This window comes from Sus scrofa, chromosome 8 (genome assembly GCF_000003025.6).
Source record: "Sus scrofa isolate TJ Tabasco breed Duroc chromosome 8, Sscrofa11.1, whole genome shotgun sequence".
Taxonomy (NCBI): domain Eukaryota; kingdom Metazoa; phylum Chordata; class Mammalia; order Artiodactyla; family Suidae; genus Sus; species Sus scrofa.
The window spans coordinates 40,428,959-40,452,616 of NC_010450.4; the positions used below are offsets into that span (position 1 = coordinate 40,428,959).

General features: G+C 45.5%; 1 protein-coding gene across 9 annotated transcripts in view; it reads right to left on the reverse strand.

Annotated features, from left to right (window-relative positions):
• Positions 1-23,658, reverse strand: part of LNX1 (ligand of numb-protein X 1) — a 240,265-nt gene that overhangs the window by 196,122 nt on the left and 20,485 nt on the right. For 3 of the 9 annotated variants that reach the window (XM_021101215.1, XM_021101214.1, XM_021101213.1), the window contains exon 1: positions 11,205-11,576. The exons of 1 other annotated variant lie outside the window; for it this stretch is intronic. The gene's annotated coding sequence lies outside the window, so the exon portion shown is untranslated. Of the gene's footprint in view, positions 1-11,204; positions 11,582-23,658 lie in introns of those variants that run through there. 5 more of the 9 variants (XM_021101224.1, XM_021101223.1, XM_021101220.1 and 2 more) reach the window with 3 other exon arrangements.

The following is a 23,658-nucleotide window of genomic DNA, read 5'->3' on the forward strand; positions in this document are numbered from 1 at the left end:
GAGTTCAGATTAGAAGAGGCATACCCTCACCCCTTGTCTATGGACACTAGAAAAAAGAAAAGAAAAGATATGCACACTGTAGTAGGTGGAATGACTGGCCAATGGGGACGGGCTGTATAGCACAGGGAACTCTACCTGATATTCTGTGATCACCTATGTGGGAAAAGACTCTGAAAGAGAATGGATGTGTGTACATGTATAACTGAATCACCACATTGTACAGCAGAAATGATCACATTATAAATCAACTATACTTCAATTAAAACTTAAAAAAAAAGGTGGGGTTCCCATTGTGGCTCAGTGGGATGAGAACCTGACCAGTATCCATGAGTACGTGGGTTTGATCCCTGGCCTCACTCAGTGGGTTAAGGATCCAGCATTGCCATGAGCTGTGGTGTAGGTCTCATGTATGGCTCGGATCTGGTGGTGCTGTGGCTGTGGCTCAGGCCAGTAACTGCAGCTCTGATTCAACACCTAGCCTGGGAACCTCCATATGCTGCAGATGTGGCCGTAAAACAAAACAAAACAAAAAACAGGCAATTTTGCATTGCCTGTGCTTATGTTAGTTCTCAATAAAGGGGTTTTGAGTAACATGACTGAATCAGTGGGAAACACCATACTTCTCTCATGTGTTGATGTGGATGTTGATCACTGCATCAGAGTTCCCTTATAAAGCCTGATATGGTCAATGTGTACTCCAAGTTTAGGCAAGGAAAGCTTTATACCTATGAAGGAATGGCTTTCTTTAGTCCTTTCTGAAAATGAGAATAATGTCATTGGCTATATCTCCCTTTTGCTCTGGTTGCCAGGAAGCTCAGGGTTAAATCTTATGCCCAACTGTATCAATGAGGAAGGCTCTTGTGACATCTATATTTGATTTTTACTTCCTCTGGTCTTGTCATATTATCATTATTATTATTATTTTAGGACCACATTTGTCGCATATGGAAGTTCCCAGGCTAGGGGCTGAATCTGAGCTCTAGCTGCCGGCCTACACCACAGCCACAGCAATGCCAGATCATTAACCCACTGAGAGAGGTCAGGGATTGAACCTGCAACTTCATGGTTCCTAGTTGGATTAATTTCCGCTGCTCCACAACAGGAACTCCCCTAATCTTATTTACATTCCCCTGTGCCTTTTTTCCCTCTATTTCTTCTCCACTTTATTCCATCATTTTAGTTTGTGAGGAGGACCCTGTTCCTATGTAAAGTCTTGATTATATTTCCCATCATTGTATTGCAAAGTTTACAACCTGAGATGCCTTTAATTTTTTTTTGTCTTTTTAGGGCCTCACCTGCAGCATATGGAGGTTCCCAGGCTAGGGGTTGAATTGGAGATGGCGGTGCATGCCTACACCACAGCCACAGCAACGCCAGATCTGAGCCACACTGCGACCTACACCACAGCTTATAGCAACGCTGGGTCCTTAACCCACTGAGCGAGGCCAGGGTTAGAACCTGCATCCTCATGGATGCTAGTCAGATTCGTTTCCACTGAGCCACGAGATGGGAACTCCTGAGATGCCTTTAAATGCCAGGCAGATAGCTGTAAATGACTGACGTGAGTGGGGTAATAGGGCACGGTGTAGACTGTGGCAAAGGGAAAGAGGTCTTTCCTGGCCATTCATTTCAAATAGCATCATTGCCGTCCCCCCTGTGAATCTCTATCCTCTAACCCTCTTATTCATAGCATTTATCATTTTCTGTAAGTATCTTTTTATCTGTTTACTCTCTTTCACCTCTACTCTATCCCCAGCACCCAGAACAGTGCCTCGCACAGAACTGTCACCCAATCCACATCTGCTGAGTGGGTGAATTAATGAATGAATGTAGGACCAGTGTGGCCAGATTTTCTTATATTTTAACCAAATTTGAAATTTTGATTTTATATGAAATCTTCTGATTTATTTATTTATTTATTTTCTCTTTAGGGCTGCACCTGGGGCATAAGGAACTTCCTAGGCTAGGAGTCAAATTGGAGCTGCAGCTGCCAGCCACAGCTACCCCAGATCCAAGCTGCATCTGTGACCTATGCTGCAGTTTGTGGCAATGCCAGATTATCAACCCACTGAGAGAGGCCGGGGATGGAACCCGTATCCTAATGGACATTGTTTCGGGTTCTTAACCCTCTGAGCCACAATGGGACTCCTGAAATACCCTGATTTCTAGATGTTGATAGTAAATACAAAAAAAAAAAAAAAATTAAAAACTACGCGTTGGCCAGAAATAGGCCCTGTTAGTGTGTGACCACTGTTCAATTTTGTATTTTCAGGTGTAGCCACCACGGTTTCTTGTGGAACGAAGGAGAAGATAAAGAATTTTATTTTATTTTATTTTTGGTCTTTTTGCCATTTCTAGGGCTGCTCCCGCTGCATATATAGGTTCCCAGGCTAGGGGTCTAATTGGAGCTATAGCTGCTGGCCTACACCAGAGCCATAGCAACGCGGGATCCAAGCCGCATCTGCAACCTACACTACAGCTCGTAGCAATGCCGGATCCTTAACCCACTGAGCAAGGCCAGGGGTCAAACCCGCAACCTCATGGTTCCTAGTCGGATTCGTTAACCACTGCACCACGACGGGAGCTCCCAAAATAAATAATTTTAAACCTTCATCTGTTTTATGGTTTATAAAGTACCATCACTGTTCTAGTATTTTGTTATTGTTCTAAATTCGCACATGAGGAAATTCAAGCTCCGATGAGATGAAGTGAACCTGTGAGCTTAGACGTGGAGGAAGCTGTGACAGGCGGGGCCACCCTGGGGTCAGGTCGGAGCCAGCCTCCTGGTCAGGTATTCAGGAAGAAAGGAGGAAGAGCCCTTCTTGCTCCAGTTCCTCTCCTCTTCCTGTCCCAGAACCAGGGGTTCAGTGGATGTGGCCTGAAGTTCAGAGTCAGGCTCATGATGGGTCTGTTTCTCCACCTACTAGGGCAGGAGACCATTAGTGTGGACATCTCTCAACATCCTCTTATGCATATACGTATAGCTTGGCTCTCCTGCCACTTAAAAACCACAAGCTTGGAGTTCCCGTCGTGGTGCAGTGGTTAACGAATCCGACTAGGAACCATGAGGTTGCGGGTTCGATCCCTGCCTTTGCTCAGTGGGTTAAGGATCCGGCGTTGCCGTGAGCTGTGGTGTAAGTCGCAGATGCGGCTAGGATCCCGAGTTGCTGTGGCTCTGGCGTAGGCTGGCAGCTACAGCTCCGATTAGACCCCTAGCCTGGGAACCTCCATATGCCACGGGAGCGGCCCAAGAAATGGCAAAAAGACCAAAAAAAAAAAAAAAAAAAAAATGCAAGTTTAGGAGTTCCTGTTGTGGCTCAGCTGAAACGAATCCAACTAGGAACCATGAGGTTGTGGGTTTGATCCCTGGCCTCGTTCAGCGGGTTAAAGATCCAGCATTGCCAGGAGCTGTGGTGTAGATTGCAGATGTGCCTCGGATCTGGCATTGCTGTGGCTCTGGTGTAGGCCGGCAGCTGTAGCTCCAATTAGACCCCTAGCCTGGGAACCTCCATATGTTGCGGGTGTGGCCCTAAAAAAGCAAAAAGAAAAGCAAGGAAAAGAAAGAAAGAAAAGTATCTTTTAAGACACTTCCATGCCTGACTGTCCTGTCTAAAATCTCATGTTCTGAGCAGAAACAAAAGGGCTCCATGCCTGTAAACCAGTTATAATGGAAAAAATTAAAAAAAAAAAAAAAGAACTGCAAACTGAAAATAAAACACAACTGAATAACCACACATCTGGCACAGTGCCTCTTTCACATCTATATCTTTGATATCATACTGATCTTATTGGTTTTAGGAGGCAATCGCCTATGTCACTGGTAGGGTTGTAGGGTCTCAATGATTTAGCAGAGAATACCTTATCTAGTTCTCAAGAGCTTGCCCAAGTTCTGACCAAGACTTGTTTTCTTATGTATTTACTTTTTCAGAGAAGACTTCTATAATGAAATTTTGGTATTGAAATTTAGGTCTCCAATTTTTTTTTTTTTTTTTTTTGTCTTTTTAGAGTTGCACATGCAGCATATGGAAGTTCTGGGGCTAGGGGTTGAATCGGAGCTGTAGCTGCTGCCCTACACCACAGCCACAGCAACTCGGGATCCAAGCCATGACCATGACCTGCAACACAGCTCATGGCCATGCTGGATCCTTAAGCCACTGAGCAAGGCTGGGGATTGAACCTGCATCCTCATGGATACCAGTTGGGTTCTGAACCTGCTGAGCCACAAAAGGAACTCCTATATCACCCATTTTAAAATTAGGTTGTTTTCACTGTTGAGTTGTAGAAGTGCTTTATATATTCTGCGCATTAACCCTTTATAGGAGATACGGTTTGCAAATATTTTTTTCATTCCATGCCTTGTCACTCTGTTGATTGTGTCTTTTGATTCACAGACTTTTTTTTTTTTTTTTTTTTTTTTAGGGCTGCACCTGTGGCATAAGGAGGTTCCCAGACTAGGGGTCAAATCAGAGCTACAGTTGCCAGCCTACGCCACAGCCACAGCAACGCCAGATCCCAGCTGTGTCTGTGACCTACACCACAGCTCATGGCAACACCAGATCCTTAACCCACTGAACAAGGCCAGGGATTGAACCCACAACCTCATGGTTCCTAGTCAGATTCGTTTCCACCGCGCCATTGACGGGAACTCCTGATTCACAGAAGTTTTTGGTTATGATGCACCACTGGCATTTCTGACCTTCCAGTTTTGGTCCCCTGGCTCTCAGAGGGTGTGGACCATAGAGCAGGGAGGACTGCCTCATGACTCCATCGACAATGGGCTGACAGGCCACTGCTGACCGGCTGCCAGCTCCTGTTCAAGCACTTTTAGGACAGTTTCAAAAACCTCCTCACTCTCCACCCTTCCACCTCCCCAACACACTCAGGGTGTAGAATTACTTCAGCAATAATTGAATTTCAAGATGGTCGTCCTTCAGCTCTGGGGTGACCTTGGTTGGCACTGGATTTGTCAGAGCAATCGTGACATGGCTATTGGCCTGGACCTGCGTGAGTGTGGACAGTGGCCGGTCCGAACACGTCTCAGTGAAAGAGAAACAGAGAGAAGAGAGGCGGTCTCCATAGCATGTCTCCTCTGTGACATTGGGACCGTGAGAGGTCGGAACAATGAAAACATCATGTAGCCTCCCAACCCCCCGATATGTTAAAAGAAAAGCAACAATAAGCCATAAAGTGAGCCTACAGAAGGGCAACAAAGTTCTGATTTTTCTCCAAATAACAGCTTCAGAATTGCTTTGGAAATTCCAGATCTATTCTTTAAAATGTATTTTTTACAATTTTACAGTGATTTTTATTTTTTCCATTATATTATTCGCTGGTTTACAGTGTTCGGTCAATTTTTTTTTTTTAATTTTTGAATTGTTAGGTAAAACAACTAATTTAATCACTGTTATTAACTCCACAACGTAAGTACACTTATAACCTCCAGTTTCATCATTAAGGAAATGAAGGCCCAGAGCTGTCACTTGCCTGCGATCACATAACTAGTGAGTGGCAGAGACAGGATTTGAACTCAGAAAGCTAGGTTTCAGAGTCTCTTGTCCTAAAGTCTAAAATCCAGCCATTTGAGCCTGGCACCTGTGACCCACCTCTGCCAGCCTGCACCTGCCTTTCAGCCCCTCCCCTTGCCTTGGGCCCTTCCACTCACCTCTCCCTTTGCCCACCTTCCGTCCTGGCTCATTCATCTGCCCCCCGAACAGTGTTCCCCTCGGGCATCTCCCCTCCACCCACCCAGTCTGGATGAGGCGCCCTTCCATGGCAGGCTGTTCGGACAGCTCATGCTGCACTTTGTGGCACAGAATCCTAAGTATCTGACTCTTGCCTGCCTCTCACCATAAACTGAGACTTCCCTGAGGATAGAGACCAAGGTTTTAAATCTCTCTGTCCCAGAGTTCCCATTGTGGCTCAGTGGTTAATGAATCCAAGTAGGAACCATGAGGTTGCCGGTTCGATCCCTGGCCTTGCTCAGTGGGTTACGGATCCGGCGTTGCTGTGAGCTGTGGCGTAGGTCAGAGACATGGCTTGGATCCCAAGTGGCTGTGGTACAGGCCAGTGGCTAGAGCTCTGATTCGACCCCTAGCCTGGGTACCTCCATATTCTTCAGGTGCAGCCCTAGAAAAAGACTAAATAAATAAATAATAAATAAATCTCTCTGTCCCAACCTAGCCAAGTCCCTGGTTCGTAGTCAGTGCTCAGTACCTGGTTTTGAGTAAACAAATGAGGCGGAGCCCAGACTAGACCTTAGACTAGAAAGAGCAGCAGTGATTGCCCAAATGGTAGTTTCCACCCTGGAAAGGCTGGTGGTACCCGGGGCGGACAGGGAGCAGCCCCCGTCCATAGAGACTGAACCAGTGGTGAATGGAATGCATTCAGGGTGTGAACCTGACACCTTCAGGCATGGTCCTGGGTACATGTGCCTGATTCATAAGGAAGAGTCTGCTCCCACAAATCAAAGGCAGTGACAACACTTGTACACCCCCAAATGGTTGTCATCGGTCACAGAGTGACTGTTGGGTTTTTCAAAAATGTCAAAATCAAAATCCTATGAAATTAGATTGTTATGATCATTATACAACTACAGATGTGATAAATTTATATGAGCAAGGAAAAAAAGTCAAAATTGAATGAATGGGTTTTTTTTTTTTACCTTCTCTTCTTTTCCTAAATAATTTAGTCCTTTGATCCATTATATGGGGCCAGGTAAGGTAGCCATGTGGGGGATGGAAGCAGTATGGTGGCCCAGATCAAATCAGGAGATGAATGGCCTAGAAAGGACGGCTGCCTGGCACAGGACCAGAGCCTGGATGGGCAAAGGAAGGGATTCCTCTGAGGGGCAGCCTGGGTTTAGCTGAATCCATGTGGGCTGAGGAGGTGCCTGTGTAGGGAAGGGGGCAGTGGTCATGATAGCAGCTGGTCACATTCAGGGGATTGATCAGATAAGCAGGTGTGTTAAGGCTGATGGGAACCAGGCTCCACAAGTGTTAGAGAAGGAGCTTACAATATGGAGAGGGAGAAAGTGAGGATGCACCCTGTGGGGTTGGACTGGAACTGGCAGCACCAGAGTGAACTGATGGTTTTAAATAAAACTGATCATCTACAGAAATAAATATAAATGAATACACACACACACACACACACACACACACACCCTAGCTCTGCCCACTGAGAGAGTCAGGGAACAGCAATACCTGAAGTAGCAGTCTGAATTTGGATTCTAAATAATTCCCCACTAAATAGAATCAGAGCTCCTTGATTTTTTGGGGGAGGGGGGGTACACCTGCAGTATATGGAAGTTCCCAGGCTAGGGGTGGAATTGGAGCTGCAGCTGCCAACCTACATCACAGCCACAGCAATACCAGGTCCGAGCCGCGGCTGTGACCTACACCATAGCTCATGGCAACACCTGATCCTTAATCCACTGAGAGAGCCAGGCATCAAACCCGCATCTTCATGGATCCTACTTGGTTTATTACTGCTGAGCCACAGCGGGAACTCCAGAGATCCTTGATTTCTAAGGCTGGAACCTCACATTGTACCAGGAAGTAAGGAAGTGCTTCAACAATGATGACATCATGCCCAAAGGGCACATTGACAGTTTCATTGAGAATGAGATATTTCTATAATTTCAAGGTCCTTCTCTCTAGGACACTTGTTAATGAAAAAGAAAAGGAAGAAGAGTAACTTCCCAATGGAGAACCCTGGAGGGGTTTTATTTAATCATTTATTTAATGATCAGTTTTATTTAATCAAGTGATCTCAGCGGAATTTAAAATCGTCTGTCGCCTGATAGGATGTACTAAGTAGAACACAGCATCACTTCTGTGATATTCTTGCCTAAGTTGTAGAAATGGAATCTAAGTGTAAGGAAATGCAGACAAACCAAAGTGAGGAACCTTCTGCAGAACAGCTAAGCCTCTAATTTTAACAAGTGTCCGGGTCATGAGGGTGGAGGAAGTATGGAGGGAGGGCACCATACTGGAGCAAAGACATGTGACCACGAAAAGCAATGCCTGATGCTACAACGCTCTTTTGCTAAAAGGCAACTTGCAAAAACCTGAACTGGTCTGAGGCGCCAGTGACAACAGATGCAAACTTTCTGGGGTCGGAGGATTAGATAATAGCAACATAGCAACATTAACTTCCTGATTTTGTGGTTGTGTTAGAGGATGTCCTTGTTTATGGGAGATGCACACTGAAGTACTTGGGGAAAAGGAGGAACTTTTTTGACAGCTCATTCTCAAAGGGATCAGGAAAAAGACAATACAGAATTCTTTGCCCAGGACTGTACATGCAACTTTTCTATAAGTTTGAGATAAATATATCTTCGTCTATTCTATATCCATATCTGTATCTACATCTACATTTGGGTGGATAAAGCGGGAGTGGTTGCCTAGGGGCAAAGTCAGGGTATATCTGCCATATGTCAGTTCTCGGCTAAAGTGCTAGAAATGTGCATTCTCACTCCACTCATTTAGTAAAGAATGGACAGTTTCCCAAAAAACTAGAAAGAGAGAACACAGTATCTCTAGGGCTGGTCATGCCAGCCACTTGGCTTATCTGATAATGGGCTCATCTGCCAGAACTAAGAAAGTGGGGACATGGAGGCCCCTTTGTCCTCCCAGGAAGTCTGTGGGATAACTAAGGGCCAGTTCGTCTATTCATCTGGCACATGATTTGTGTTGAGGATCCTATGTTCCTTGGAAGCTTGGTCTAAAGTTCTAGTAACAACCACCATTGCCTATGGGGTACCTTCTAAAGGTCCAAAACTGGCTGGGAGAGGTGTTTCATGTGTTCTTTTTTTTTTCTTCTTTTTTTGCTTTTTTTAGGGCTGCACCTGTGGCATATGGAGGTTCCCAGGCTAGGGGTTGAATTGGAGCTACAGCTGCCAGCCTACACCACAGCCAAAGCAATGCGGGATCCGAGCCACATCTGCGACCTACATCACAGCTCATGGCAAAGCCAGGACCTTAACCCACCGAGCAAGGCCAGGGATCAAACCCACAGCCTCATGGTTCCTAGTCAGATTCATTACCACTGAGCCACAATGGGAAGGAACTCCATGTCTTTTTTTTGTGATGATCACAGTGGGTCTCCATGTTAAGTACTGTCCATGTCAAGTACTGTCCCCATCTTCTAGTTGAGTGAAAAGGCTTGGAAAGGCTTAGAAACAAACTCATTGTTATGGGCTGGATGATGTCCCTTCAAGTTTATATTCTAAAGCCCCACTGTATCTCAAAAAGTGGCTGGATTTGGAGATGAGGCATTGAAAGTGGTGAGTAAATCAAAAAGGGGTCCCTAGGGTGAACCCTAATCCAACCTGATTGATGCCCTTCCCAGAAGAAATTTGGACATGCAGAGAGACACCAGGGTGCAGGTGCAAAGAGGGATGACCACGTGAGACACAGTAAGAAGGGGGCCCTCTGCAAGCCCGGCAGAGTGGCCTAACCCTGATGTTGGACTTAGAGCCTCCAGAACTTTAGAAAGTACATTTCTGTTGGTGAAGCCACCCAGGCTGTGGTCCTTTGTTATGCAGCCTGGCAGACTAACACAGTCATACCACGCATCTGGTGGGGCTGAAGTTGCTATTCAAAATCAAGTCAGTATATTATAGGAAATTAAACATTTATATAAATACTCAGAAATATATTTTAAAAAAATCAAATCAGTATAGCTTTGATGCAAGCCACCTTACTACAACAGGGCTTCTGCCATGAAACCTCTCCTCCGACCCTCTCCCTTCAACAGACCGCCCAGGACACTCAACCAAGTATCCTTAACCGATCCCTCCTCTGTGACCTCACAGCACTTAGCACACTGCCTATAGTGGGTTACACACAACTAACCCATAATATTGTGGTCCAGTTGAGGGTAGGGCTCCTCTCCCATGGAGCCAGGTACATGGCAGTTAAATAGTTAGTATGAACTGAGCACTTGGGTGCCAGCAAAGATTTCACATGCATCATCGCATTGACATCTTAAGACAACCCCATGAAATAGGCATCACCACTGTTCCCACTTTACGTGTCAGAAGACTGAGGTCACAGGGGTTATCTGAGTCACCCCAGGACACAGCTACTAGGCGGTAGAACCAAGAGTCATATCCAGATGGTCTACCTTCCCAGTCTGCTCAGTACCCCCTCTGCTCCTCCGCTGCCAGTCTTGCTGTAAATGCTCACTCCCTCCCTACCTGGGGCGGCCAGGGGACAGGGGGAGGGGTGCGCTGATCTGCATTGCTCTCCCTCAATATAAGTCTGCACGTCACGCTAAGCCTGGTGTAAGGCTCCCCTCCCATGGAAAGCCTTCTCATAAACAAACTCCTCTCCCAGCTCCCACTCCTTCAGCACCACCTGGGCATCCAGTCTGCCCTGCGCCCTGACACGTGACCCAGAGTTGGGCACATGGGCCAGCGCTGATCAACATCTGTTGAACTGGAGTCAATGCCTATGGAGAGAAGCAGACAGGGATATACAATGCGGTGGCGTATTGGACTAGACCCCGTGACTCTCTGTTTCTGGATTGTCCAGGGGAGTTCCTTGCTCCGGTTCCATCCTCTCATCAGATCGTGTGCTGGGAATGTGGCAGAGAATGGAGCCTGGTATTTGGTTTAGAGAGGAGAGTCACTAGTCTGCTGAAAAGAGGCGGAGCGGCAATGAGATGGACTGTCTCACCTCCTACCTGCTGCTGGGCAAGTCCACTGCTCTGGGCCTCAGTTGCTCTGTAGGTGAAAGTGCAGTGATGATGCCTATTTCTACTGCCGAAATGGGATAAAATGCGTGAATGTATTTTGAGTATTGATGACGAATAATGTCACAGAAACCCAATCATTATTAGTGGGATTACTTATGATTTACTGACTTGCTTGGCCAGTAAAAAAAAAAAATTTACATATGTATATATGTAGTTTTTATTTTTGAAAATAAAAGAAGAGGTGTCGTGAAGAATGCAGAAAAAAAATAAATCAAGCCTAAAGAGAGCAAATATCCTGAGGCCTTTCTAGAGTGTTTTGGAAAAGACAGACCTAGATATCTCTAGGTTCTCAACATCTTGGGTGTGTGTGTGTCTGTGTGTGTGTATGCATGTGTTTGCGTGCAGTGCAGTGGGGGTGAGGGTGGAGGCTGGGCTGGGATAGTCTGGGGCAAAGTTTTCTCCAATTGTCTGATGCCACCCTCTGGAGGAAGAAGGCCTCTTACCTTTGCTGTGCTGTGAATCAGTTTCCAGCCAGGTAAGACCTCTTGGTACAGTCCATTTGGGAGCTAAGTTTTTCTGACTCAGCAGTAGCCCAGAAAAATACTCTTCCTCTTTCCTGTGGCCTGTCTTCCAGACACGCATGAGAACCACCCCGCTTTGCAGTTCATCAGCTCATCCCAGGCCCCGTCTGCAGGCTTTGCACAGAGCTGATCCATCAACCAGGGGAGAGAGGCCCCCGCAGAACAGCCACCCAGGAGCATCGGTAACAAGTCTGCTCTGGTTTGCATGGGGCCGAGGCCCCCTCCAACTTCCTCCTGCTCTCGCCAAAGCCAGGATCCTTTTGTTCACCTTTAGAGCTGCCAAATCAGACCTACCGCACCCCTGGATGTTGTTTTCCTGCAGGCAATGGGAAAATGAGCTTGGAACCAGGGAAGGGAAATCAACAAGGAAATAAACACAGGGTCACTGCCCCTCCAGGTCAGCACCAGGCTGGGACATCATCATGCTAGGACCACTTCCTGAACAGGCGGGAGCTGGCCACTGCCTGGACGGGTCTCAGAATCCTGGGCATCTTTTCATTTTTAAGTCTGCGAAGAAGCGTGCCTCTAGCTCAGAAGCATGAAATCTATCTCAGACAAATCAAGCAGTCCTGACTCGCTCCGATGCCTTGCCAAATCTTTCAAAGATTTTCCATAGGCAGCATCTCTCGTAACGGAACACTGGCAAATGTTTTTAGACAAAGAAAAAGAGGGAGCGAGTTCATGGCTGACACTAGCTAAGACTTTTAACGATATAGATAAGACATTTAAAGATACCCTCTAAAGATACAGGATTATCGTTTCAATAAGGATTTCTTCTACCTACTCTTCCAGGTCACGGTCATCAGCAGCGGCACTGTCTTTGCTTGCTTACTTCACTTATGGAGACTTTACTGTCAGCTGGGTCCTGGGCTAACGACCTCCCCTGCATTATTTCATTTAATCCTTGACATAAGCGTATAGTTCTCATCCCCATTTTGTGGATGAAGAAACTGAGGATTAGCAAGATTAAGTCACTCCTGCCAAGTCACCCAGCTGGTTAAAAATGTAGAAATTGCCTTTCTGGAAGGGTGTTCTTCTAAGCCCTGTTTTTCCCGCCTGTTGGCTTAGGTACTTCTGTGGTCTGACAGCTCCGGTGGTGGCCAAAGAAACTCTTCGATCTGGGAATGGAATTCTAAACAGAACCACAGATCATCAGCTAGCTAAGCGGTCTTGCCCTGGAGTTATGAATCGGTGCTACCTTTCGGTAACTTGCACACAGAACACACCTAGCCCAGGGACCCCTGCCTCTTGCTAATCCACGGGGGCACTGCTGGCTGCTGTCACCTGGCTGTCCACCGTGATTCTTTTTTTTTTTGTCTTTTTGCCATTTCTAGGACTGCTCCTATGGCATATGGAGGTTCCCAGGCTAGGGGTCTAATCGGAGCTATAGCCTCTGGCCTACACCACAGCCACAGCAACATAGGATCTGAGCCGTGTCTGCAACCTACACCACAGCTCATGGCAACGCCGGATCCTTAACCCACTGAGTGAGGCCAGGGATAGAACCCGCAACCTTGAGGTTCCTAGTCGGATTCATTAACCACTGAGCCACGATGGGAACTCCTCCACTCTGATTCTGATCTACCTGTAAGGAAGTGCCCTATAAATTTCGTGGCTTTCGTGTGTGCTTCAGCCTGATCACAAGTTCATCTTTTTAACTTAGAAGCCTAACAGTTAGGAGCTTCTTTTCATAAGTCATCCATAAGCTGAGCGATTCTATCTCAGCCTGGAAACGTCTGCTGGATGCAAAGAAATCGGCAAGTGTATTTTCAGTCTCAGGTCTACTGCAGCTTTTTTTTTTTTTTTTTTTTTTTTTTTTTTTTTTTTTTTTAAGTATGAGCACTGGCCTCCTCTTTACTTCCAATTGTTAGCATGGAGCTCCTGTGCAGTTACCCAGGCAGCTGGCCTCTGGGGTCAAAAGAAAGTAAAACCTGTATTTATTTATTTATATTTATTTATTTATTATTAGGGCTGCACGTGTGGCATATGGAAATTCCCAGCGTAGAGGTTGAATTGGAGTGACGGCTGCCAGCCTACAACACAGCCACAGCAACACAGGATCCGAGCCATGTCTGAGACCTACACCACAGCTCACGGCAATGCCGGATCCTTAACCCACTGCATGAGGCCAGGGATCAAACACGCATCCTCATGGATACTAGTCAGGTTCCTTACCACTGAGCCACAAAGGGCACTGTGTAAAACCTTTAATTAGGAGACAAGGAGATGCCTCCCCGCGAGGTCCAAGTTGTCCTTCTCTGCAAATACAAGACTTCTGACATCAGGGCAGCTGCTAGGCCTTGGGACGCTTGCATTTAGTTGGTGGAGTTGTGGGTCCTTTGCTCCGGGGCCACATAAGCCTTTAACCTTGAGGTTGGTCAGCTCTTCTTTCTCAACAGAGATGAAAGATTTATTTACCAGATTTATGGCAATTAAAAAAAAAAAAAAGGTTGGCGCGAGGTCGGGGATTTCGTTTGGATGTCATTTCATTTTTCTTTCTCAGGGGTTTACAATGAAACACAGTGTCCAGAGATGTTTATAGACACTGGTCTAGGAGTTCTTTGATGAGGAATGGCAATTTATAACCACCAAATGGGCCTTTCAACCTTATCATATGAAACAAAAACCAAAATGTTGGAAAGGAGAGGATGTCATGAAGGCTTTCGGGTTCCTCATCTGCTTCACAGCTTGGCACCGCCAGGGCCTAAAGACCGCTGCTTTGGGGACTGTCAAAAGCCTTTGGAGGTTTCCATTCGGTAAGGTAAGAAAGGTGAGGAATGGATTTTGTCTCCTTCCTCTCCTTTGAGCATCTGGATCCGTACCGATTGCATCGGTTCCAAGAGCTGAGTCCACATGCTGGGACTGACAAGAAACACACAAACCTCCCCAATTTTTTTTTTTTTTTTCTGCATGGTCATGTAACCAAGGCAGCTGACTGTTTAAAAGTGGAAACAGAGAGAAGTCATGGATGACAAACAGGACGTATTCATTTAGTTTTACAAATGTGCCCTTTCCAAAGCCAGAATTACTCACTCCCTGGCAGCTCATGGTGGCGGGGGGAGGACCTGGGTCAGCTCAAACGCCATGGCTTTAGGATGTCCTTTCCACGTGGGGGTGGGATGTTCCAGATAAGGCAGAAATGTCAGATGCAATGAAAATCCTTATGGATTTTAATCATCACGGGAAAGCAAACAACTTCGACAGGCGAGGAAAAGTGGCCCGTTTTTAGAGTGTCCCAGAAAAGTCCTCCCAGGCCTAGCTATATATGCAGCGACAAATGTCCTCATTTTGGGTGTATTGTGAAGGAGGGATATGAAATCTGAGCTATGTCACATGCCAGAGGAGCTATTTCAGCCTTCTGTAATAAAGCAATCAGAACCTGAGCTAGCTTTCGTTCCAGCTCGTTTTGACTCTTATAGGATGCAAAGGGTGAACATGGGTTTATCAAAATAGGAGGTAGAAAATGATGGCCTTTGACCATGATGGATGGGTGGCTTTCCTTTTTTCTCCTCTAAGCACACAGTTGATAGTGTGCCCACAAACGGGAGAGTCAGTGGGAAGTCCAGAGTTCCACGCTGAGGCTTTTTTTTTTTTTCTTTTTTCTTTTCTTTTTTTTGGCTTTTTTGTCTTTTTTGCTTTTTCTAGGGCTGCTCCCTCAGCATATGGAGGTTCCCAGGCTAGGGGTCGAATCGGAGCTGTAGCCACCAGCCTATGCCAGAGCCACAGCAACGCGGGATCTGAGCCGCATCTGCAACCTACACCACAGCTCACAGCAACGCTGAATCCTTAACCCACTGAACAAGGCCAGGGATTGAACCCACAACCTTGAGGTTCCTGGTCGGATTCATTAACCACTGCACCATGACAGGAACTCCTATTTTTTTTCTTTTTAAGGCCACACCTGCAGCATAGGGAAGTTCCCAGGCTAGGGATCCAATTGGAGCTACAACTGCCTGGCAACCTGAGATCCCAGCCGCATCTGCAACCTACTTCGCAGATTATGGCAACCCCGGATTCTTAACCCACTGAGCGAGGCCAGGGATCAAACCTGCATCCTCATGGATACTGGCTGGGTTCTTAACTTACTGAGCCACAACAGGAACCCCATGAGGCTTTAAATACCATCTCTGTGCCAGCAGTTTCCATATTTGTCTCTGGTTCCAACTTCTCTTCTGAGACTCTGACCACATTCTCAGAGTCTCACCACCATCTCCAACTCTGCCCACCACAGCCAACTGGTCCCCTCTTCCTACCCCTCTTCCTGTTTCCCTCTCAGCCAATGGTCCTTTCGGCTACCCAAGTGCTCCAGCTTGACCCTCTTGTCCCACGTCCAATCCATGACAACTCCTGTCAACTCCACCTCCAACATATATATCAACTGCAACCACTGCTTCTGTTTCCACTACCACCACAGCCCACCCCTCCAACAGCTCCACCTGGATGACCAAGTCATCGCCTAAATTGTTTCCAGCTGCCCTTCTTGCCCCGAGTCCTGCTACCAAATCTGTCCTTTGCATCCCATCCAGACTAGACTTTTTATTTTATTTTATCTTGACCAAGCCTGTGGCACCTGGAGGTTCCTGGGCCAGGGGTTGAACCTGTGCCACAGCAGCCACCTAAGCCACTGCAGTCACAATGCCAGATCCTTAACAGGCTGTGTCACAAGGGAACTCCCAGACTAGATTTTTTATTTTATTTTTTAAAGTTTTATTGCAGTATAATGGATTTACCAAGTTTCTGCTGTACCACACAAAGCATGCTATTCAGTTACACATGTACATACATCCATTCTTTTTTCAGAGTCTTTTCCCACATAGATTATCACAGCATATTGGGTAGAGGTCCCTGTGCTATGCAGCAGGTCCCCATTGGCCAGTCGTCCCACATACCCCAATGTGCATATACCAATCCTAGACCCCCAGGCCATCCCTGCCCCCCTTGTCCCCTTTGGTGACCATAAGTATGCTCTCAAACCAGACTCGACTTTTAAAAAAATTAATTCAGGAGTTCCCGTCATGGCTCAGTGGTTAGCAAACCCAACTACCACCCATGAAGACGAGAGTTCAATCCCTGGCCTTGCTCAGTGGGTTAAGGATGCATTGTTGCCGTGAGCTGTGGTGTAGGTCGCAGATTCGGCTCGGATCCTGCATTGCTGTGGCTGTGGCATAGACCGGTGGCTACAGCTCCAATTGGACCCCTAGCCTGGGAACCTCCATACACCGCGAGTGCATCCCTAAAAAGACAAAAAGACCAAAAAAACAAAATAAATTAATTTAAAAAATTAAAAATAAATTTAAAAAAATTAAAAATAAAAAAAGTAATTCCGATTATGCCATGAGCCTCCCTAAAAGCCTCAAGCTTTCCAGGGCAATAAGGAGGAAATATAAAATCCCTGACTTGGCCTGTAAGGCTTTGGCATAATTTGATTCCTGTTCACCTCTCCAACGTTACCTCGGCGACCCTCGCTTTCTGTCAGTTTCTCAAACACTCAAAGCTTTTCTCCATCTCATGGTTTTGCTATTCCTGGACTGGCTTGTCCTGACCTCCATCCACCCGCCCCCACCCCCATCCTCATTCACCTTCCCTGCCAAAAGCAGCACACAATCTCCCTCTTCCCTGCCTAACTCTCATCTTCCAGGTCTCAGTTCAAATGGTATTTCCTAGAGACACATCCCCTCCACACCCATTTCCTCTGTTCGTTCGTTCTTTCTTTCTTTTTCTTTCTCTTTCTCTCTTTCTCTCTTTTTCTTTCTTTCTTTCTTTCTCTCTTTCTCTCTTTCTCTCTTTCTCTCTTTCTCTTTCTTTCTTTCTTTCTTTCTTTCTTTCTTTCTTTCTTTCTTCCTTCTTTCTTTTTTTCTTTCTGTCTTTTTAGGGCCCACGGCATATGGACGTTCCCAGGCTAGGGGTCTGCTGGTCTACACCACAGTTATGGCAGCTGCTGGTCTACACCACAGTCACGGCAACGTGGGATCCTTAACCCACTGAGCGAGGCCAGGGGTTTGAACCCACATCCTCACGGACACTAGTCAGGGCTACAACAGAAACTCCTTCTTTGTAGTACCTGATGAGACTGTAAGTATATTATTTATTTGCCTATGTGCTTCATATATAATGTACATAGTTTACCCTCCTATACCTACCCCTCCGTCTAGAATTAGGTTTCATTCCATGAAAGCAGGACCCGTGTCTATTGTCTTCACAATTACACGTCTAGAGCCTGGTACCTAACAGGTTCCATTTTTTTTTTTTCCAGCCAAATAAAGCACGAGTAATTGAAGGAGAATTTTTTTTCCGCTCTCAATTCAGCTCACTTAAGGAAGAGTTTCTTCAATAGCTGTTGAAAGGGGCTTACTTGTTCTTGTTCAGACGCAGATATAGTTTTCCCTGTGGAGATGTAGAGAATTAGCAAATAACTGTGGTCTTCCAGAATCTGGCTAAATTCTCCCTCCAAGGAATTGCTTGCTATTGCTTCAGGGCTGATGTCCCACAGTCCAGGGAAAGGTGGGGTAGGGGTGTGGTAAGAAGCAGGGGCAGATGGGTGCAGACCCAGGACGAATGTATTCGTGACTTTCCCTGTTAGGTGCATTTTGTTTTGTTTTAAGATTTGCTTATTCTGGACATTTCTTTTATTTATTTATTTATTTATTTTTGTCTTTTTAGGGCCACACCGTGGCATATGCAAGTTCCCACAGCTGCCAGCCTACACCACAGCCACAGCAACGCCAGATCCAAGCTGTATCTGCAACCTATACCACAGCTCATGGCAACGGTGGATCCTTAACCCACTGAGCAAGGCCAGGAATTGAACCCGCATCCTCATGAATACTAGCTGGATTCGTTTACTGCTGCACCACAACAGGAACTCCTGCCTGTTAGGTTTTGTAATTTGTTCCCCATGAAAACAACAGGGCAGAGCAGAAACTGTACTGTTACAAAAAAAAAAAAAAAACAACAACAAAAAAAAACTGGGGGGCCAGCTTTGGAAAACCAAACACCACTTAGATTTGCAATATCAGTTTATGGAGAAAAATGTGTTCCAAATTCCAACAACCAACATCCCCCCCAGCCCCAAAATGAAGAAACAAACCTCTCAGAACAAAAATTCTTCCTAAGTGGGAATGGCCCACATTGTGTTTCATATGAGTTTTCAAATATAGACACACCCTCTCCGGCCTCTCATCTTACATCCCATCCCAGTGAGGATGGTGTTGGGAAGGGCCAGGAGATGGTTGATTTACACAGGGCTTGTACTAGTTGTGATGAGGCGATGAGGAAAAGATTTATTTTCCTGTTTGTATTTCAGAAGGAACGTCCATCTCATTCCCCAGGAAGGAGCAATCTGGAACCGCACACTGCCGACTACCACCCCTGCTCCCCTCTTGCTGCTCCCAAGAAGACGGGTAATGACCAATCTGATTGGTAAGACAGAGATCAGGTCCTTCCCTGGGCCCTGAGTTCTGGGCTGCTGCATTAAAAAGCAATGGACCTGGGAGTTCCCGTCGTGGCTCAGCAGCAGCAAATTCTAATAGTATCCATGAGGACGCGGGTTCAATCCCTGGCCTTGCTCAGTGGGTTGAGGATCTAATGTTGTGTGGGTCCCAGATGCATCTCGGATCTGGCATTGCTATGGCTGTGGTGTAGGCCAGAGGCTGCAGCTCTGATTCGAACCCTAGCCTGGAAACATCCATATGCCAAGGGTGCGGCGCTAAGAAGACAAAAAAAAAAAAAAAAAAAAAAAAAAAAGCATTGGCCTTTTTCCCTTTGCCTCTTTTTTTTCCTTTAAAAGCATTTTTTAAAACTGAAGTATAGTTGATGTACAACATTTCAGGTTATACAACAAAATGATTCAGTTATATATATACACACACACGTATATGTATATGCATATATACATACATATACTTATATGGGGTGTGTGTATTCTTTTTCAGATCCTTTTCCATTATAGGTTATTACATGATATCGACTCTAGTTCCCTGTCCCTTTGTCTCTTGGATTTTGTCTGGCGAGCTCAGATAAAGGGAGGGCAGGCCTATGAAGCCTGTCTCCCTGTTACAGGCAGGCCGTGTGGGGACGGTGGGCCAGCTGACACAGGCCTCTGCTTTCTTGCTTCCACTTTCGTCCCTCTCACTGGCTGGAGGAATCAGACTTTTGTGGGTCTCATAGTTCAGGGAAGACGACGGCAGGAAGCTCTGCATCGCTGTCAATCTAGCTCCTCCGAAGGCAGATGCTATATTAAGATCCCCCTTGCTCAGCCAGAAGGTTGAGCAACCCTTCCCGCTAACCTCAGTAACTCATGTTTTAACTTGTTTCTTTTATAAACAACTTTTCTCTACTTATGTATAAAAGGCACGTGAAAATAAATCTCACACTGGAATTAGAAAGTGTGTAAATCAGGTGTTTGCCTTGTCTCTAAAACCAGCGTCAAAATGAAATCTTTCTACATCCTAGATTTTTCAACAAAACCCAGGAAAGCTCCTTTTTGAATTTTATATTAAGCAGCTTTGCTCTTGAGTCAGCCCAAACAAAGGCACACAGCCATGCATTCTATCTCTGTACCTAGGATTTCTTTTCTTTCTTTCTTTTTCTTTTTTTTCTTTTTTTCTTTTTTTTATTTTTTTTTTGTCTTTTTAGGGCCACACCTGCGGCATATGGAGGTTCCCAGGCTAGGGGTCCAATTGGAGCTACAGTTGCCAGCCTATACCACAGCCACAGCAACATGGGATTCTAGCCACGTCTGCGACCTACACCACAGCTCACAGCAATGCTGGATCCTTAACCCCCTGATCCCACTGAGGCCAGGGGTTGAACCTGCATCCTCATGGATACCAGTTGGGTTTGTTATCACTGAGCCACGACAGGAACTCCGTAGGATTTCTGCTCTACACTTTTGTCATCCGTGTAATAATAGTTTTGCAATGCTTTGCTCACAACGAAGTATCATATTGTTGAAGGGAACAGGCCTAGAAGGATATAGGGGCTTGCTCAAAACCACAGTGAGCCCTGGAGCTGGGCCTGTGAGTCGGATATCCAGCTCTCAAACCTGCATACTGGAAATTCCAAATTACTTGGCAGTGGCTTCTAATTGGTCCTTGGCAAAATGATTTGAAATCCCTGGGAAAAGGCTGTCTTTTTCATATTTATACCCATTAGGTGCCCTGGATCACTATCTTGAAGGGGATTTGGGGAAAGAGTGTGGCCAAGAGGGTACATAAGAGGAGCTTTTAACATCAAGAAAAAACCTAATTTTCTTTGCAATGTCTCTTATGTTTTCAATCGGAGTAGAAAGAATACATAGACTTAAACTCTTCCACTAAGTCACAAATATTAGAAATTCTGAGCAATCTGGTTATGACCCCCAGGGGTCAGGAAGATGTCATCTTTACACATATATTTCTTCAGTCCATGCTTTTATGAAAGTTAGGGATATTTCTCTTTGAGGTGAAACTGTGTCTTTCAGGGCTCTGTGAAATCCTCTAAGACTAAATACTGAACATTCTGGAACCATCATAGAGAAGGGGACTGAACTTGAATCTCTTAGGCAAAGACATATAGTCTCCTCTAGAACTGTGAGTCTAGCCCTGAGCATACTTGTCAATACTTGATAAATAATTAATAAACAGCAATAATAAATGCTACGAATGAAAATAACAATGTGAGGGCCACTCAGATTTCTTGCAACCCAGAAAGGAACTGGTGGAGTGATTTCAGACTGCAGAAAAAAAATCCCAAGATCCCATGACACTTGTCTCTATTTTCAGGGGACAAAAGGCTTTAGATTCCTCATTCTGATTAATTGACCGGGTCGGTTGATTTTTGAAACCACACTGCAATGAAAAAGCCATTGGAAAACACAGAGGAGCATTCTGTCTTACATGTGGAGTTCTCTAAACTGGTTCAGACAGCTGGACCCCATTTTGTGTTTGGTTTTTTTTTTTCAAACAGACTCTCAGTGTCCTAAACTCGATCCAGCTGTAGGTGCTAACTGCCTCTCAGTGACGAGGTTGGGAAAGTCTCATTCAAAAGGGAACCGGATGCTGAAATTTCATTGCAGTTGCCTTATTTCTGTAGCTTCAACGCTGTCCTCGATCGCAAAGTTCATCTCGGCACACTGAGCCTGTGCTCACATTCTAGGGGCATGTGTTACAGTTACTAGAGCTGAAATTCCAAGGCATTTGTACCAGATGGCCTCTACAGACACGTCAACGGATTTGGACTTTCTTCTCCAGCCAGGTTGCTCATATCCATGTGTACATACAAATGCTTTGAAATATCAAATTATTTTTTAATTCTTTTTTTTAAATGTCCACACTGGTGGCATATGGAAGTTCCCCGGCTGGGGGTCCAATTAGAGCTGCAGCTGCAGGCCTATGCCATGGCCATGGCAACACCAGTTCCAAGCTGCATCTGCGACCTATGCTGCAGGTTGCAGCAACACTGGATCCTTAATCCACTGAGGGAGGCCACGAATCGAACCTGCATCCTCACAGAGACAATGTCAGGTCCTTAACCCATGGAGCCACAAAGGGAACTCCTTGAATTATTTTTTCAGTAAAGAATTATAGAAGTAAAACATTCTTAGTAAAAAACCATAAGCAAATATGAAGAAAAAAGAGGCTTCAACTAAAAAGTATGTTTGCCTGCCCCTTAGTGCCCAATAACAAGAACGATAACCAGAACAATAACACACACATACATACACACCCTTATTTCCAGTCTCTAGGGAAATCATTAGGTGGATAGACAGACAATATTTATTTGTGTGTATACACACACTTATACAGGTCACAAATTATTTGCATCTTTTACTCATTGTCTAATATTGTATAACAAATCACTAAATTTTAGTGGCTTAAAATAACACTAACCTGTGTGTGCATAAGTGAATCACTTTGCTGTAGAGCAAAAATGATCACAACATGGTAAATAAACTATACTTCAGTAAGACTTTAAAAAAATAGGAAAAAAAAAACTACTTTCTATCTCTCAGTTTCTATGGACCAGGAATTAGGGAATGGCTTGGCTGAGTGGTTCTGGGGGCCTGGGGGACCCTCACGAGGCTGTAGGCCCATGCTGGCTGGGGCTGAAGTCATTTGAAGATGTGACTGGGATGGAGGATCTGCCAGCATGGTGGCTCACTCCCACTGCTGACATATTAGTGCCAGCTGCTCACAGGAGGCCTCATTTCCTCTTCATGTGGGCCTCTTTGGGCTGCTTAAATTTCCACATGAAATGCATCTGACTTCCCCCGTTGGGAGAGGTCCAAGAAAACAAGGTGGAAGGTGCAAGACTTGGCATGCTCTAGCCTCAGAAGTGCAACGGCTGTGGATCACGCAGTTGGTCCAGGTTCAGTAAGGGAGGGACTCTACAAGGGCATGGATCCCAGGAAGTGAGGACGATTGGGGACATTTTGGATGATGGCTCTGAGACAGAAACTCCCATGAAGAGGCAGCATCTATTTCTCTACTCTTTGGTTCTGGTCTAGCCTAGCAACTTGCTTTGACCGATAGAAATTGGGAGAAAGAAAATTGTTTCCTGAGACAAGCTACCAGGTTTCTTTTTTGCAGTCTCACCCTCTATGTGAGCAGCCTGGACAGCCTCCTTGAGGATGAGAGAAAGGCCAGGTAGAGGGACCAATCTCAGTCTTTTCTGCCAAGGCCTCAGATATCTGCGTGAGCCCAGTCAGCACCACATACGGCAAAGACAAGCTGTCTGAGCTGAGCCCAACTCAAATCACCAGATCACAGAATCATCAATAAATAGTGCTGTTTGAAGGCACTAAAGCCTTTAGGATGGTTTGTTTCACAACAGTAGAAAATGAACACAATATGACAAACGATGGGCTATATTTTGAGATTTTTAAACTCAACAATATATTGAGGCATCCTTTCATGTCAATCCAAAAAGATCTTGGTCATGTCTTAAGAAAAGTTCCAGGGAGTTCCCGTTGTGGCTCAGTGGTAAAGAGCCCAACTAGTATCCATGAGGATGCGAGTTCAATCCCTGGCCTCCCTCAGTGGGTTAAGGATCTGGCATTGCTGTGAGCTGCAGTGTAGGTCACAGACATAGCTTGGATCTGGTGTTGCTGTGGCTGTGGCGTAGGCTGGCAGCTACAGCTCTGACTCAACCCCTAGCCGGGGAACTGCCATATGCCACAGCTACATCCCTAATAAATAAATAAATAAATAAATGAATAAATAAATAAATAAAGTTCCAATATGGAAATCTCACACTATGCAAATGCCGTAGTTATTTAACATATTTACAATTAACAGACATTTAGGTTGCTAAAATTTTTTTTTGCTAATGAAAGCAATGCTTTATGAGCTTTATTTCTTGCTTATATTCATAGAAGTGGAATTGCTAGGTCAAGGGA